Consider the following 16,441-nt stretch of genomic DNA (forward strand, 5'->3'; position numbering starts at 1 on the left):
AAAAAACTCAAACAATAATTGATGTTGGTGGGGATTTGGGGAAAAAGACACACTTTTACAATTGCTGGTGGAGGTGCAAATTGGTGCAGCCACTCTGGAAAGCAGTGGGAGAATCCTCAGAAAACTTGGAAGTGACACACCTTTTGAGACAGTTATCCCCACTCCTCAGTTTATACCCAAAAGGACTTGAAATCAAACATCTACAGTAAAACAGTCACAATCAATGTTGATAGCACTCAGTTCATAATAGCTAGAGTTGTGGAATCAACCTAGGATGCCCTTTAAACAGATGAATGGATAAAGAAACTGTGGTATATATACACAATGGAATATTATTCAGTCATAAAGAAGATAAATACTATGGCATTTGCAGGTAAATGGATGAAATTGGAGAATATCATGCTAAAGGGAAATAAATCATCCCTTAAAACCCAAGGTCAAATGTTTTCCTTGATAAGGTGGAGATGATATATAATGGGGATGGAGGGTGTGGAGGGGAGAGAAGAATGGGGGAACTTTATGTTGAAGGAAAGAGAGGGGAGGGGGTATAAAATGGTGAAATGAGACAGACATCATTACCCTATGTACATGTATGATTAACACATGGTATGAAGCTACTTAATATACAACCATAGAAATGAAATGATGTACCCCATTTGTGTACAATGCGTCAAAATGCAGTCTGTAAAAAAATTTAAAGATAAATAAAAAAAATAGTAGCGAACTGAATTTAGCAGCCTATTGAAAGAATTGTGTACCATGACCAAGCAGGATTTATCAAAAGAATGCAAAGTTGCATTAAACATGCAAAGCAAGACTGGCCAGCTGCAAACATCTATAATCCCAGTGACTCTGGAGGCTGAAACAGGAGGGTCTAGAGTTCAAAGGCAGCCTCGGCAACTTAGTGAGGCCCTGAGCACCTTAGCAAGACCCTGTTTCAAAATTAAAAACATAGAAAGGGCTGTGGATGTGACTTGGTGGTTAAGCATCCCTGGATTCATTCCCCTGAACAACAGCAACAACAAAAATAAGCAAACTTGTAAATGTAATATACCATAAGAATAGCATAAAGCTCAATCCACATCATCATATCAATGGACACAGAAAAGCATTTGTGAAATTTAACAATATACAGGCCATCTACAAAAAAATCAAAGCTAATATCATTCTTAAAGTTGAAGACCAAGAACAAGACAAGGGTATGCAATGGACACTTTTTCTGGAGGTTATAACTAGCTCTATTAAGCAAGAAAAATAAGCTTTCAGATTAGAAATAAAGAATTAAAATTAGCTCTGATTTACAGAAAGATAGTGTTGTGTATAGAAAATTCTAAGGCATCTATTTTAAGAAAACATTAGAACTACAAATCTGTCTTACAATGTTTCAGTAAATACCAACATAAAAAACAATCATATTTCTATATGCTAGTGCTGAACTATCCAAAAGCAAAGTTTGAAACTTTCATTTGTCAGAGAACTAAAACAAATGAAATAAATCTTATGTAATTAAAAAAAAGATACAAATTTATTCTCTGAAAACTATAAAATATCAGTGAAAGAAATTATACAAATGCTATGTAAATGGAAGGATACCATGTAAATGAATTGGAAAATTAATAGTTATATTAGCAACATGCTCCCAAAATTATCTTGAGATTCAAATGCAAACCTGATATTCCAGAAGTATTTTTGTAAGAATTGGAAGAGTCACTGCAAAATTCATAGGAAAATTCAAGGGTCCCATTAGAGCCAAAACTTTTATAAAAGGAATAATTTAAGACTCCATTTGGATTTCAAAATGTATTATTAAGTTACCAATATTAATACAGTATGGTATTGGCACAAGATAGAGATGTAGATCAAGGACTATAGATAAAATGACAGTAGAATACATTGCCAGTCCAGGTACAAACGAACTTTCACATTTATGATTAACTGTCACAGGAGGTCAAAAAATCCAATGGGAGAAAAAATAGTCTTTTCAATATATGGTGATAAGACACTACATATTTATGTACAAAAAAATGAAGTTAGATTTCATTCTTATACTGAAGACAAAAGTTCAAAATTATTCATAGACTAAACGTAAGTGTAAAAACTATAAAATTCTTAGAAAAAAAATGAATGAAATATCTCTGACCTTGGCTTAGAGAAACTTTCTTAGATATGTCACCAAAATCACAAGTTGAAAAAGTAAAACCAATAGATAAATTAGACTTTCCCACTGTAAAAATATTGTACTTGAAAGGATCCTTCTATGGTTTGAATTGTTCCCTAAAATTCATGGATATTTAGTCTCCAGTGCATAGTGCTGGAATGGTGAGGACTAACAGGAGGTATTGAAGTAAAAAGGACTCTATCTTCATGACTGAATTAATGCTGATTATAAAGGGGCTTCAAACTAAAGTTCAACCTTTCACACTTGTCCTTCCACCGTCTGTCTTGCGCCCCTTACAGATGCCAGTGTCATGTTCTTGAACTTCCTCACCTCCAGAAGCATGAGTCCAATTTCTGTTCATTGTGAACTACCCAGGCTGTGGAATTCTGTCACAACAGCACAAAATGAACTAAGATATCATCAAGAAAGTGAAAACACAACCAAAAGGATGGGAGAAAATATTGATAAATCGTGTATTTGATAAGAGATATACCTAAAACATATGAAGACACTTGTAAATTATTAATAAAAGACAAAGAATTTCAAATCAGTAAAAGATCTGAAAAGACATTTCTCTGAGAATATATACAAATAGCCAACAAACACATGAAAAGACATCACAAAACATTAATATTATGAAATTATAATTAAAAGAAAAACCAGCTATAATTCTAGCTACTCGGAGGGTGAGGCAGGAGGATCACAAGTTAGAGGCCAGCTTTAGCATTTAGTGAGGACCTAAGTACTTAGAGAGACTCTGTCTCACAAGAAAATAAAAGTAAAAATAAAGGTGTGGTGGGGAGTGGGGATGTAGGTCAAAGGTAAAGTGTACCCAGGTTTAATCATATGTACCAAAAAAAGCGGGGATAGGGATGTAGTTCAGTGGTAAAAGCATTCCTGGTTCAATTTCCAATATCAAAAAGAAAAGAAAAGAAAAAAAGTCATGAGATACCACTTCATACCATTAGGATGTGGAAATTGTATATATATGTAGTATATGTATATAATGTATATGTATATGGTATGTATGTATGTAAACAGCTATGTTATATACAGGGATTGAAGACAATGTGGAGAAATTTCAACCTTCACATAGTGTTGGTAGGAATACGTACATCACTTTAAAAAACACTGTGGCACTTAAACATAAAAGTATCTTATAACCCAGCAATGCCATTCTTAGGTACATGTGGAGTCACATGGCAACATATATTTGAATGTTTTATGGCCATATTATACATAAAATAAAAGCCAAAAAGTAGAAATGATTCAAATGACAAATGGATGAAGAAAACCTGTCATCTATAAAATGGAATATTTTTCCTTTGTACATGTATGATACATAAATGAATCTTGAAAACATTATGGTAAGTGAAAAAACAGATCAAAACCACATATTGTAGGATTGTTTTTATGTACTTAACATGCAAATATATGCAGACAGAAAATGATCGATCGTTCCTAAGCATGGGGTATAGGTGAGGAATATATAATCAGGAGGTTTTATTTCAGGATGGTGAAAATGTTCTAAATTTACCTTAATGGTAGTTGTAAGATGCTACGACTATACTAAAAAACATTGCTTTTACTTTTCAAATGTGTGAACATATGTAAATCATATCTTAATAAAGGTATATTGTAATATTTTAACAATGAAAGGAGTCAACTTATTCACATTAGTGTCTGAAGCCAGTTACATTTTACTGAGATAGAACCAGACAAAATAAGAAAACCTCAAAGCCAAAAATGAAATTAAAAGGTAACAAGGGAATAATAACAATTAAATGCAAATAAGCAAGACAACTTAGATGAAAATGTCAAATCATAAATTAATAATATGACAAATGAAGATAATTAAAATATGAATACACCTTTATCGAGTGATTTTTTTTAATTTCCCTCAAAGAAAACACCAGGCCCTAATGAACTCACTGGTAAGTACTATAAATGGTAAGAGAAGAAATATATTGATCATGTGCAAAGTCTGTCAGAAAATAAATGAGAAAGGACTGTACCGATTAATTTTATTAGGGCAATATTGCTCTGTAATCAAATACAAATAAGATATTTTTAAAAACATGAACATAGAAAAATATATTTTAAAATATTAGCAAATTCATTTAGTAATGTATTAAAAAGTTAATACACTATAACCTTGTGGGCTTTAGCCCAATAATGCAAGTTTGGTTTAGCATTCAGAAATCAGTATCCATGACTCATCCTATCACAAATATCAGAGAAAAATTATATGATCATATCAAGAGTTGCACTAACTGCATTTAATAAAATTCAATACTCTTAATGATAAAAACTTCCATCAAACTGTGAATAAAGTGACACTTTAACATTTACTAAATTCATCTTGAAACTCTTGGCTAGCATCATAATTAATATTGAAGTAATAAATGTTTTTCCCCTTAGAGCAGGAACATGCCAAGCATGTCCACTCTCAAGATTTTTTTTTCCTAATTTTTTCTGGAGGTTCTACCCAGAAGGCAAAAGAAATACATTAAAAAAGAAGAAGAGCTCAATTTGTCTTTATTTGCAGACAGCATGATCATTGCATAGAAAATCCCAAGGAAGCTGTGGCTTTTTTTAAAGCCTCTATACTTCTGTAGGAAAAAAAAAACAAAAAGCACACCTATCTCCATGTATTGTATTTTCATTCCTTTTTAAAAAATGTTTTCATTAATGCCAAGTCTCTAAAGATTCAACTATTACACTGTAGTGCCACCCCCTCCTCAGAAGCTTCATATTAAGCTTTTCCCAAGACCTTCACCATAATTGTTCTTATCAACAGGATATCAGCAAAAAGTTCTGCAGAGAGCGCAATGTGGTTTGAAGCTTCCTATTTCCTGTAAGAGTTCAGTTGCTCTTTCTTGTAAAAGCTAAGTTTGCCTGCAAGCTCAATAACTGTAAGAAAAAAAAAATTACTATTTCTGCTTTCCGAGGTAAAAACTTGTGAAAACCTCTGTCTAGTCTAAGAAAATGGAACAAAAAGTACTTTTTCAATGTAAACTCCCACAAAAAAATGTAAAGTCCCTCCCACTGGGTATAGAGTTCAAAAGAATTTCCAGCCTTAGAGTCCAGAGATTTTTAGGCATTAGCCCCTCTGGATGGCTGTAGTTTAAATAAACTTGCTTCCTGAAAATACCTCAGGTGTCCAGCCTTATCTGTCCTACATCAATACTGGAGAGAAAATTAATGAATCAGCTCTATATATGAAGGGGATCAGAATATGTATCCTGAAATATGCCTCTGGTATAAGGATTATTTCAAACTGAAGACGATCGAAAAAAGGCTAACATGGGAAGAGCTTTCTGCCTAAAAACATGACAGAAATGTTTTTGGTAAAGGAGTCCCCAATCCCCACACCAGGTAGAGGAGCACAACCAATATCACTACAAATGAAAACAGTACTAAGATGAATCTGCGTGCACAGACTTTACTAAATAACCCCTATGTACCATTAGTTTCCCCCATATATTTACCTTCTCACAATTTAGAATCCCCAACTCCTTTCTTTTCTCTTGACATTTCTCTGTAATCTTTGTCACCTTTTTTAAAGGGCATATAATCCTCCAGTCTAACTGCTTTGGGGAGTTTTTGACTTCTGTGAAGTCCTATGCATATAAAAATAGTAACATCAAATAAAATTGTATGTTTTTCCTTGGTTTCTTTTTCTTTCGTCAGTCACAGACCCCACTTTTAAAATATAACAGGATAGAGACATTTTTTCCTCCCCTGCACATGTCAATATGTATCAATATAAGTGACCACCAAGAAATACAAAATGTGACATCAACAGAATGGCAGACTAGGAAACCCCAAGCTCTGATTCCCCCCATGAAAAAACAATCATCAACTGGCTAAAATAAACTTAAAGAGTCTCTGGAAAGCAGTGGAAATTCTATAGCAACCCCAAGTGAATGCCCAATTGCTCAATCAATAAAAAGTCATATACTAAACAACAGAAATTTTACTGCCTCTTTGTTCCACCCCAGCTGGGAAGCCAACCCAGGGCCTCACACATGCTAGATAAGAACTCTACCACTGAGTTACAACCTGCAGCCTCACTGATACTTTACTTAGCCTTGCCCCACATCTACCCCATGGGCATGAAATGGTCTTACTTTGGAGGAAGCACCACCCCAGTTCCAGATTTCTCCCCTTAAAAATGGTGGAAGCTGACCAGATCTTATTTGTAACATTCTAATTCTGGGACTCCTTAAAGAATTGGTCTTGCCTATCTCAACTCTCAGATGAAAAAATGGGCAATTGTTGCTTGTGAAAGCTCCAGAGGGGCTGTAGACCCACAGATGGCTGGGGCAACACATTATGGGTGCAAACATCCAATAGGATATCCAAGAAAGAGGTGGTGAGACTCTTTGGGAAATTAAAATATTCACAAGCAGCTGTGTATACCCATTAAATTGCTGTTATTTTAAAAAGAAAGAAAATAAGTAAAAAGTGTTGGCAAGCATAGAGAACCCTGAGCCCCTGTGGTCTTGTTGGTGGAAATCTAAAACAGAGAACCATCTATGGAAATCAATATGGTGGCACCTCAAGAAAATAAACAGAAACATCATATGATCCTGCAGTGATCCTGCAATTTCAATTCTACAAATACACACAAAAATATTCAAAGTGGTATCTCAAAGAGATATTTATATGCCAATGTTCGCAGCAACATTATTCACAATATCCAAAGGTGGGAACAGCCCCAGTGTTCACGAGTGAATGAAGGGAAAAACATGTGGTGTATCCATATCACAAACTATTTCAGTCAAAAAAAAAAGGAATTCTGATACGTGCTACCACATGAATGGACCTTGAAAACATTATCGTAAGTGAAATAAGCCAGATGTAAAAGAACCAAAAACTATTGTATGATTTCATTTAAATGAGGTACCAAAAGTAGTTAAGAGACAGAAAGTAGAAAAGTTGGTAGCAGAGGTTGGAGGAGGGGAGAAATGGGGGGTTATTTCTTAATGGTTAGAGATTCCCTTTGGGATGATGAAAATATTTTGTAGATGCATAGTGATAATGGCTGCAAAACAATGAAAGTGTACATAATGTCATGGAATGTACACTTAAAGATGGTTAAATGGTCATTTGTGTTATGTATATTGTACCAAAATAAAACTATTTAAAAAACCCATTGACTCCAAATATGACTTATACTAAAAGAAAACATATTCAGAGAAACAAGTCACAGGAGAAAACATACACATGTAAATTTTGATTCTACTTAAAGTTTAACAATGGTTACAATTAGTAACATTTTATTTAGAGTAATGATGCCCATCATTGGCCAAACTATAAAGAAAATCAAGACAAAATTAACTTAAAAATTGAGGAAGTAATTAATTCTGGAGAAGAGAGGACAATGTGAATGAGGCATACAGAAGGTTTTGTACTATTGCTAAATATATGTGGTAGTTAGACAAATGTTACTTGATATTATTCTTAAATTTCATATGTTCTTGATTCTTTGTATGTAGGGTATATTGATTTATTTATTTGTTCTTTTTAGATACACATGACAGGAGAGTGTATTTTGACATATTATATATACATAGAGTATAATTTATTCTAATTAAGATACCATTTTTGTGATTGTACATGATGTGAGGTTTCACTGGTTGTGTATTCATATATGAACACAGGAAAGTTATGTCCAATTCATTCTACTGTCTTTCCTATTCCCTTTCTCCCCTCCCTTCCCTTCATTTTCCTTTGTCTAATCCAATGAATTTCTACATAGGATATAGTTCACAAAAATGAAGCAGAGAGAAAGGTGGGAGGAGATCATTATTTCCTCAATTATTTGGCAACAGGCCTATATTTGATGTCTAAAAATCCCCCAACATTTTTTATCACAGGTAGAATATTCTTACTGAAGGACAAAGACAGTCTTTAAAATTAACCTTCAATAATTGATGCTTTTCCTCAATTCCCTTTCGTTAACACTGACTCTGCAACTAATTAAGGAAAGTGTATCTCAAAACCTAGCTAACACATGACTCACTTTACATACATTCCAAAATTTGGAATAGTGGGCTAAATAGTCTACTAACAGAGCCTCTATGTTAGGTCCTTTAGTCACTGACTTTAGTTTCGATTTGCCCTTTCACTGAGACACTAAGGTTTCTTTTTTTTGTTTCTTCTTCTTCTTTTTCACTTAATGAAGAGTGGTTAGAAAATACAGTTAAGGGGGGGAAAATCAACAGAAGCAAAAATTCTGGATTTCTGTCATTGTGACTGCTTTGGATTTTACTTGTGATGCAATTTATCACCTAGAAAATAGGTTTGACAGCATTTTTGTGCCTCCCATAAAGACTGGGTGGTTTAATAAATAATCGCAAAGGGCTTGCATGTATGATGTGTATTAATATATTAATGCTGATGTTTTGCATAATACAAACTCTACTTCTTGTGTCATTGTCTAAAATCACCTTGGTCTTCTCAGCAACTTGGCGATGAATTGATAATTGATTCTTAAGACCCACCTCTGCTTCTTTGAACCTGACCTCAGCATCATTTAACAAAGCATAAAGAAAAAACGATATTAAATCATAGATATATCATCCTAGCTGAGTTTCAGTGAATGCTTCTGAATCTGCAGAGCAAGAGGGAGTGACAGCAGTGATGGTAAAATTTTTGCATGTAAATAAGATCTCCACCTTTTCATTATGTATGAGAGTTTTCTTCCAGAATACAGAAACCTAAATCCATGTACTGAATAAATGAGCCTTCTGAGAAATAAAGCATGCTGGCCTCAGTAAAACAAATGAGTTAAGAAAGTTAGACAAAACTTTTAAATGCACACATTTTTAATGAGATTTTGAAAACATATGACTCTAAAACTTCATGTCATCTTTCTGTGCAACAAAGCAATACAAATACTTTGTAAAAAATAAATACTTTGTATAACACTTGATCATGTATATATTTGTTTATATACATATATATGTATCCACATACTTATATCTCTTTGTCCTCACACAAACTTGTAAGTTAATATATATTGTAGTTGATGAAACATCTGAGACGTTACTTGTTTACATGATATTGCACATATAATGAATCAGAGCACAGTACTAAGGTCAGTTCTTTTCTTTTTTTATTGAGACATAATATTTATAAATCATTATGAAGCACATTATGGTAGTTCACTGCATGTATACTATGTGTAATAATCAAATCAGGTTAATAAACTTTTCCATCTCTCATGGTTTAGAATGTGAGGTGAGGGCTGGGGAGATAGCTCAGTTGGTAGAGTGCCTGCCTCGCAAGCACAAGGCCCTGGGTTCGATCCCCAGCATCGCAAAAAAAAAAAAAAGAAAAGAAATAGAATGTGAGGTGTTCCAAAAAACTCATGTATGAGACAATACAAGAAGGGTTCAGAGGTGAAATGATTGGGTTATAAGAACTATAATCTAATCAATGGATTAATCCCTTATAGGGTTACTGGGTGTAGCAGGTAGGGTGTGTCTAGAGGATGTATGTCACTGGGGACATGACTTCAGGTATATATTTTGAACCTGATGAGCAGAGCACTCTTCTCTGCTTCTTGGTGGTCGTGTTCTGGGCTGCTTTCCTCCGTCACACCCTTCCACATGATATTCTGCTTCATCTGTGGCCCAGAGCAGTGGAGTCAGTGGTCTATGTACTAAGAGCTCTGAAACCATGAGCCCCTAATAAAATTAGAAAGCTGTACATCCAACAGAGCCCTCCTCTAAAATTGTTCTTGTCATGTCTTTTGATCTCAGTGATGAAAAAGCTGAATAAAATACCATCTCTTTAAACTTTAATTATTTTTATGGGCTGGGAATTTCATATCCTTTCTTTCAGGCTATTCAAAATGCATTACAGATTGTTTTAAACTATAGTTACCCTACTGACCTGAAGAAGAATCAGAAGTGATTCTTCAACTTGTGTTTCCATGCCTCTTATTGAACTTCTTTCTAACCCTGTCACCACAATTCCCAGTCTCTAGTGATCACTATTTCATTCTATTTTCTATGTGATTGCTTTGTTAGTTCCCACGAACAAGTGGAAATGTTGTATTTGTCTTTCTGTGTCTGGTTTACTTCACTTAATATAAGGACCTCCAGTTCCATCCCTGTTGCTGCAAATGACAGAATTTCATTCTTTTTTATGCTAAATAACATTCCATTGTGTATGTATACGTGCCACTTTCTCTATCTATTCATCCACAGAAGGGCATCTGGGTTGATTTCATGTTTTAGCTATTGTGAATAGTGCTGTAATTAACATGGGAGTGCATGTATCTTTTTCATCTCCTTTGGATATATATCCAAAAGTGTGATTGTTGGATTATATTATAATTCTATTTTTAGCTTTTTGGGTAATCTTCATTTTGTTTTCTGTAACGGCTATACTAATTTACATGCCACCAACTGCATATAAGAGTTCCCTTTTCTCTACATCCTCACCGAATTTGTTAATTTTTGTATTTTTGATGATAGCCTTCTAACTGGGGTGAGAAGATATGTCATTGTTGTTTTGATTTACATTTCCCTCATGATTAGTGAGATTGAGTAGTTTTCATACACTGTTAACAATTTCTATGTCTTCTTCTAAGAAGTGCCTATTTAGCTTCTTTAGTTTATTTTTAATTGGATTGTTTGGTTATTTTGATGTACAGTGTTTTGAGTTCCTTATATAGTCTGAATTTCAATCCATTGTTGGATGTACAATTTTCAAATATTTTTCTCCCATTCTGTAAGTTGCCTCTTAATTCCACTGATTGTTTCCTTTGCTGTGCAGAAACTTCTTAGTTTGCTGTAATCCCATTTGTCTATTTTTATTTTTGTTGCCTGTGCCTTTGGAGTCCTATCTCAAAAATCATTGCCGACACTAATGTCCTGTATGTGTTTCCCCTGTGTTTTCTTGTAGTAATTTTATAGTTTCAGGTTTAACATTTAGGTCTGTGATCCACTTTGATTTGATTTTTGTGTACAGTGAGAGGAAGGGATCTAGTTTCGTTCTTCTACATAAGGCCAGTTGTTTTTGATCCTCGTAGTTATTTGCAAGATTACATACCCTGAAGGATACAAGTCTAGGTAGGCACTTTATAAAGGAAGGGAAAAGACATAAACTCATCTTGAGCAAGTGTTAAAATGAGGATCTTGTTTAGTTAGCTAGGTGACTAATATGACCCTTTGGTGGAATTTAATTTGTAACCAAATTTTAATGAAACATTTAGAGAATCAACTTTAGCAATCTAATGATCTGCAAATGAGACAGGGGTAGCCGAAGTTAATAATACAGACTATTCTCTCTTCTTCTATGATATCAATTATCTTTCTTATAACCAAAGAGCTTTTATGTTTTTCATGTGCATTTGGGGAGAGAGAGAAAGAGAGAGACCTCTGTGTATAGTATTAATGTATTATTTTATTGTACAATTACGTATCATCATCTTTCTATCTACTCAGTCCCAACAAGAATACTCAAAGTAAGCACATCGTTAAATAGTGTTCTAATCATGTATCCCCACTCTAAGTAATGAAACCCAATATCCATATTATAGTCTATGTGCTGAGAAGAGCACACTTTAAAATGGTATGTACTTATGACTCAATCAGAAATTCCAAGTATTCATTTATCTTAACTCTGAGCCTTAAAATTAGAGACATTCTAAAAGAACAATTACCTTCAATGTTCAACATCAACAATAGTAACAAAATTGGAGCCTCTTTTTATTTAAATAACTTTGACTATGGTTGGGAACAGAAAAAGATTATTCTATTTGACTAGCACTACAAGACTTAAAGCATTTTTAAATTTTTTTTAGATTTCTTTTGTTTCTGTACTTTTGTTTATTCCTTTTGGGAAGCCTTGTTTCTTGTTAAGAAGACTGAAGGAAACTCAAGGGAAACAAACTCATAAAAACATGGGAAAGTGATTAGGATCAGACATTATTACTCAAAGGTAGTAAGAAATTTATGTGCACAAAAACATATGTGTGTTCACAGAATTTGACTAGAGTTTAGAAGCAAACATGAGAATTGGGAGAATAAAACAAGTTGCTATTGTCTTCTCATGGAAAAGAGAAGACACATGTTAACACCACTCTGATCTTTCTACCTCAAATGGTACCCTTTGTGCCCTACAGAAGGTCTAAATGGCTTTCTCACCCACTCACATCTCCTGAAGCATGAATAAAGTGTGGATATACTATCTGGCCTTTGCTTTTGCTCTTGAATCAAAAGCTATTTTTCCACCCTACATTCTTGCCCTTTGCCACCTCTGCTTACAAGGACCTTCATATAAATGTTGTCAATTCATCACTTGTCCCTAAAGCCACTGTACTCAGTTCATTATTATGGACGTCTTTCCATTTCCTGCCATCCACCTGATTTTTTCTCCCCTCGTGCAGTACATAAACCTCCAAAGATACTGAATGACTCATCATTACCAATGTCACTTTTGAAACAGTCCCCAAGGTTGAGATTGCAGATTTATTTTTCAGGATACCAAGGCAGAAGGAATTAAAAGCATGAACCACAAGTCACCTTTTCCTTTATTAACCAACACATTATGTTTAATCAATTGACCTGAAGGAAAGTCATCCTTTAATATTAAAAAGATCAGGTTTTAAAACAATTGTTTTTAAAATTCACAATTGTTTAGGAAGAAATGGCCAGACCTTTAGGATATAAGATGAAGAACCATAATCCCATTTTATTTCTCCTCAAATTGGTTGATTTTTAGTGTTTACATGTATATACATGGAAACTGTATCTTGCTTCAGCTGCCATTAAAACTAGGTGTTGATGAAGGAAGGGGAAAAGACCTTTCTGTCAAGAATTACCTTGAAAACTGATCAAATTCATATTGTAGACAATATAAAATCACTTTCACGTTTGAAATGCACGCTGTTTTCAAATTCAATTGATTTATTGCTTTCAGATGCATTTTTAAATTTTTTGATTCATTCATTCAGGCTATTTCTGTACAAGCATATCAATGTTGCCTTTGTGACTAAGTTTGACAGTTGATTCAATCATTAAAATGCTATTGAAAGTCACTGATGAATACAGTCCAACCAGTGAATATAAAAGTTGACTTTATAAAAACAGCAAACAATATTCTGGTATTTGCTTCAATATTCCCACTAGATGGCAAACTTTAGTCATAATACAGAAGTCATTTTAAAACGAAGAAGCTTTTTTTGTTATAATGCGACAAAAATGGTTAACAAGATGTTAACATTAATTTTTATCATAATCATCATTTTATCATGCTTAAGATAAAGGGATTAACAAGATATTTGGAGGAGTAGTTCTAAAAATACTAAGCAAAAGAGGATAATCTCCAAAGTAAGGTATAAAATAAAAGGTGTGGCAATAACAAGAAAGCTTTCAAGTCTTTGATAAACCCAGTAATTGTGGACTTCTCTTCAGAGAAAAGGTTGATCTTACATAGGGGATAGGAAGACAAAAAGAAAAGAAATCCTTCGTCTTGTTTTAATTTAATTTTCATGATACTTATTATAACTTTCATATCAGTAATATCTGATTGCCAGAAACACAGGAAGTTGATAATAGGTTTAAAAGGAAAGAAATATGCTAAAGGTAAACTTCAAGTTAAGTGTGAGTCTTAAAATAATAGAACCTAGTTTTCTGGAGAATTTTAAACTGCCATGTGAGATTTATTTTTTAATTTGGGGGAACAATCTTTTGTAAGATATGATTCAATGCAAATATCATAACCAGACAAATGTTGGAAAAATTATTTATCATTAATGGCCAGGCATCTGAAAACCTGCCTGATTTTCTTTTATTAGGTTCTGTTATACTGTTTTGAAAGGTTTTCAAGTGAAGATCTATCATAATTCAAAGACCGAATCTAGGATGACAAGGTTTATGTTTTTAAAAATCATATACTAATTTTCAACATTACTGCCTATGGAGAAATGACTACTTTCCCTCTAAGATTCAGTTTCACTAAATGAAAGTTAATATTCTGTGCTTAAATTAATTTTCATTGATTTCCATTATACAAATGTAAACAAGATAAATAGAGAAGGGGACCTGGTTTAATTGTTACTTGGAAAAGTCTAGTGACAAAGTTGTTGATTTGTAGTTTTTGATATTTTCACTGGAAAGTAGTTTAACCTCTAACTTTGAAGCTTTAAGGCAATTGTGCTACCTAATCAGCCATTACATCTGCAGTTTCCATTCAGCAGATACTGAAATCATTAGTAAGAGAACTTGTAAGGGAACTACAGTAACTCACAATTGCAGTTAGGTACCAAAGTCTTTAATGGTGGTAACTCAAAAAAAGATTGACAATTTATGACTTTTTACAACATGCAGTGTAATTTACAGGGTGTTGTACACTGATGTGTTTACCCAAGAGTTATACACAGCCATAAATCATTGGTGTTCCTGGTTTCCTATTAGGATCTCATTGATTGCATCATCTCAGATCAGATCCTTGAGAAAAGCATATTCCTATGGTCACACACACACACACACACACACACACTCACTCACACACACACACACTCACTCACACACACAAAAATAAAATTATGGAAGTCTTTGTTCTGTGATTTTTATGTTGCGGCTTTGATTAAAAATGTTAAACTCTGTAATGTTTTACAAATGAGATATATAGCAACAGGAAAGAAAACACTTAACTATTAAATAGAAATAATTTTCCTATCAGGTTTACTTTATTATTAGAAAAATACACAGAAAGGATTTTATTTTATATTTAATGCAACTTGCCACACTAAACACTAAAAAAATTACATTATGTCAACAGAAAATGCAACTCTGTTCATCCACCTATAATGACTCAAAACACATATTTTTCAATTCTATAATTGCAAAACATAAAAGACCTATGTTTCACAATCTTCATTTAGTTAATATGAAAATCAAATTTAGGACTAAAGATTAATGGTCTTGATCTCCCAATCTTCACATGCTATTCATGAGCTTCAACTACTTACTCCCTCCACACTGCTGTTTGTCCAAATACTGAATTGTTTCTCAGACTCAAATGCTGATTCATGATTGAAAAATAAATGTCTTCCCTCATTACTTATTTATTCCTTCTGGACTTCAGCCATTAGCAGAAAATTGTCTTCAATCTAACCTGGTCAAAAATAGCTTCAATGGGATTAATTACTTCAATATATTACGTGTGCAATTGTTGAAGATAATTTGCTTCATTGCACATTTACTGCTCAGAGAAAGGGAAAAAAAAAAACAGGTCGGAAAACATTTGAGGGAAATAGACTTCTTCAGGGACCGATAGTAGGTACAAAGCAGGAATACTTTCTATGGGCATCTGATGGTGGCTTCCCTTTCTGCTTCTTCTTCTAAGTTACTGTGTCTTATTTTTATTTGAATTTAAATCTTTGTTACTGGGGCGGGGGGCAGTGGCATTTGTCTCCCCCCCCCACCTTTTTTGGCTTCATTTTGCTTTGCTTTGTTTGATTTCAAATCTACTCTCCCTTTTATTACTCTTTTTTGGAACATTAGCAAATGGAGAAGAATGTAACTATCAATGAATCACTGGGAAAATCAAAGAAAGGGGCAAATATTTATAGATTGGATTTTTTGAATCATCTTTTCTTTAGCCATTTGTTTTCATTTCCATACATGGAAAATGCTTTCAAACATTTGTTCCACTTTCAGAAAAGCCAATATCTATTCATTTGTTGAGAATACATAAAAAGACTCAAAGTATACCATAAATGCCCATACATCATAGCAGGTTAGAATATATTTACGTCGGTGTATGTAATTCTCCTCTGCACTGCCTCCTGCAATAAAAGAACCAGTGATCAAATATCTCAGAATGAGTAAACTATATAGATTTCCAAATATAGAAAGTCCAAATGGGAGGTAGAATTCCTTTTTGACTGTTCAGAAAAACTGTGATAATCCTAAATTACCAGGTTTAAATCTATTTTTATCAATTTGAACCTCCTCCTTAATATATGCACATTTTTCCTACAATGTAAAACTAATCCAAGGAGAAACAGTGAGATATCTATTTTTAAAATATAGATTCAATGTTTTATATATATATATATATATGCTAATAATTGTTATTACTAAAGCAGCACGTAAGAAGGACAAAAAACACTAAATTGGAAGTATACATGGCAGTTAACCTTATATTTTGATATGACATAGGCAATTCATTAGAATTTTGACTAAGAATTTGTCACTACTGAGTCATTAGGATCTTAAGCAGACAGAGCCATAAACCTATAAGATATCAGAG

The sequence above is a fragment of the Sciurus carolinensis genome, chromosome X (genome assembly GCF_902686445.1).
Source record: "Sciurus carolinensis chromosome X, mSciCar1.2, whole genome shotgun sequence".
NCBI lineage: Eukaryota > Metazoa > Chordata > Mammalia > Rodentia > Sciuridae > Sciurus > Sciurus carolinensis.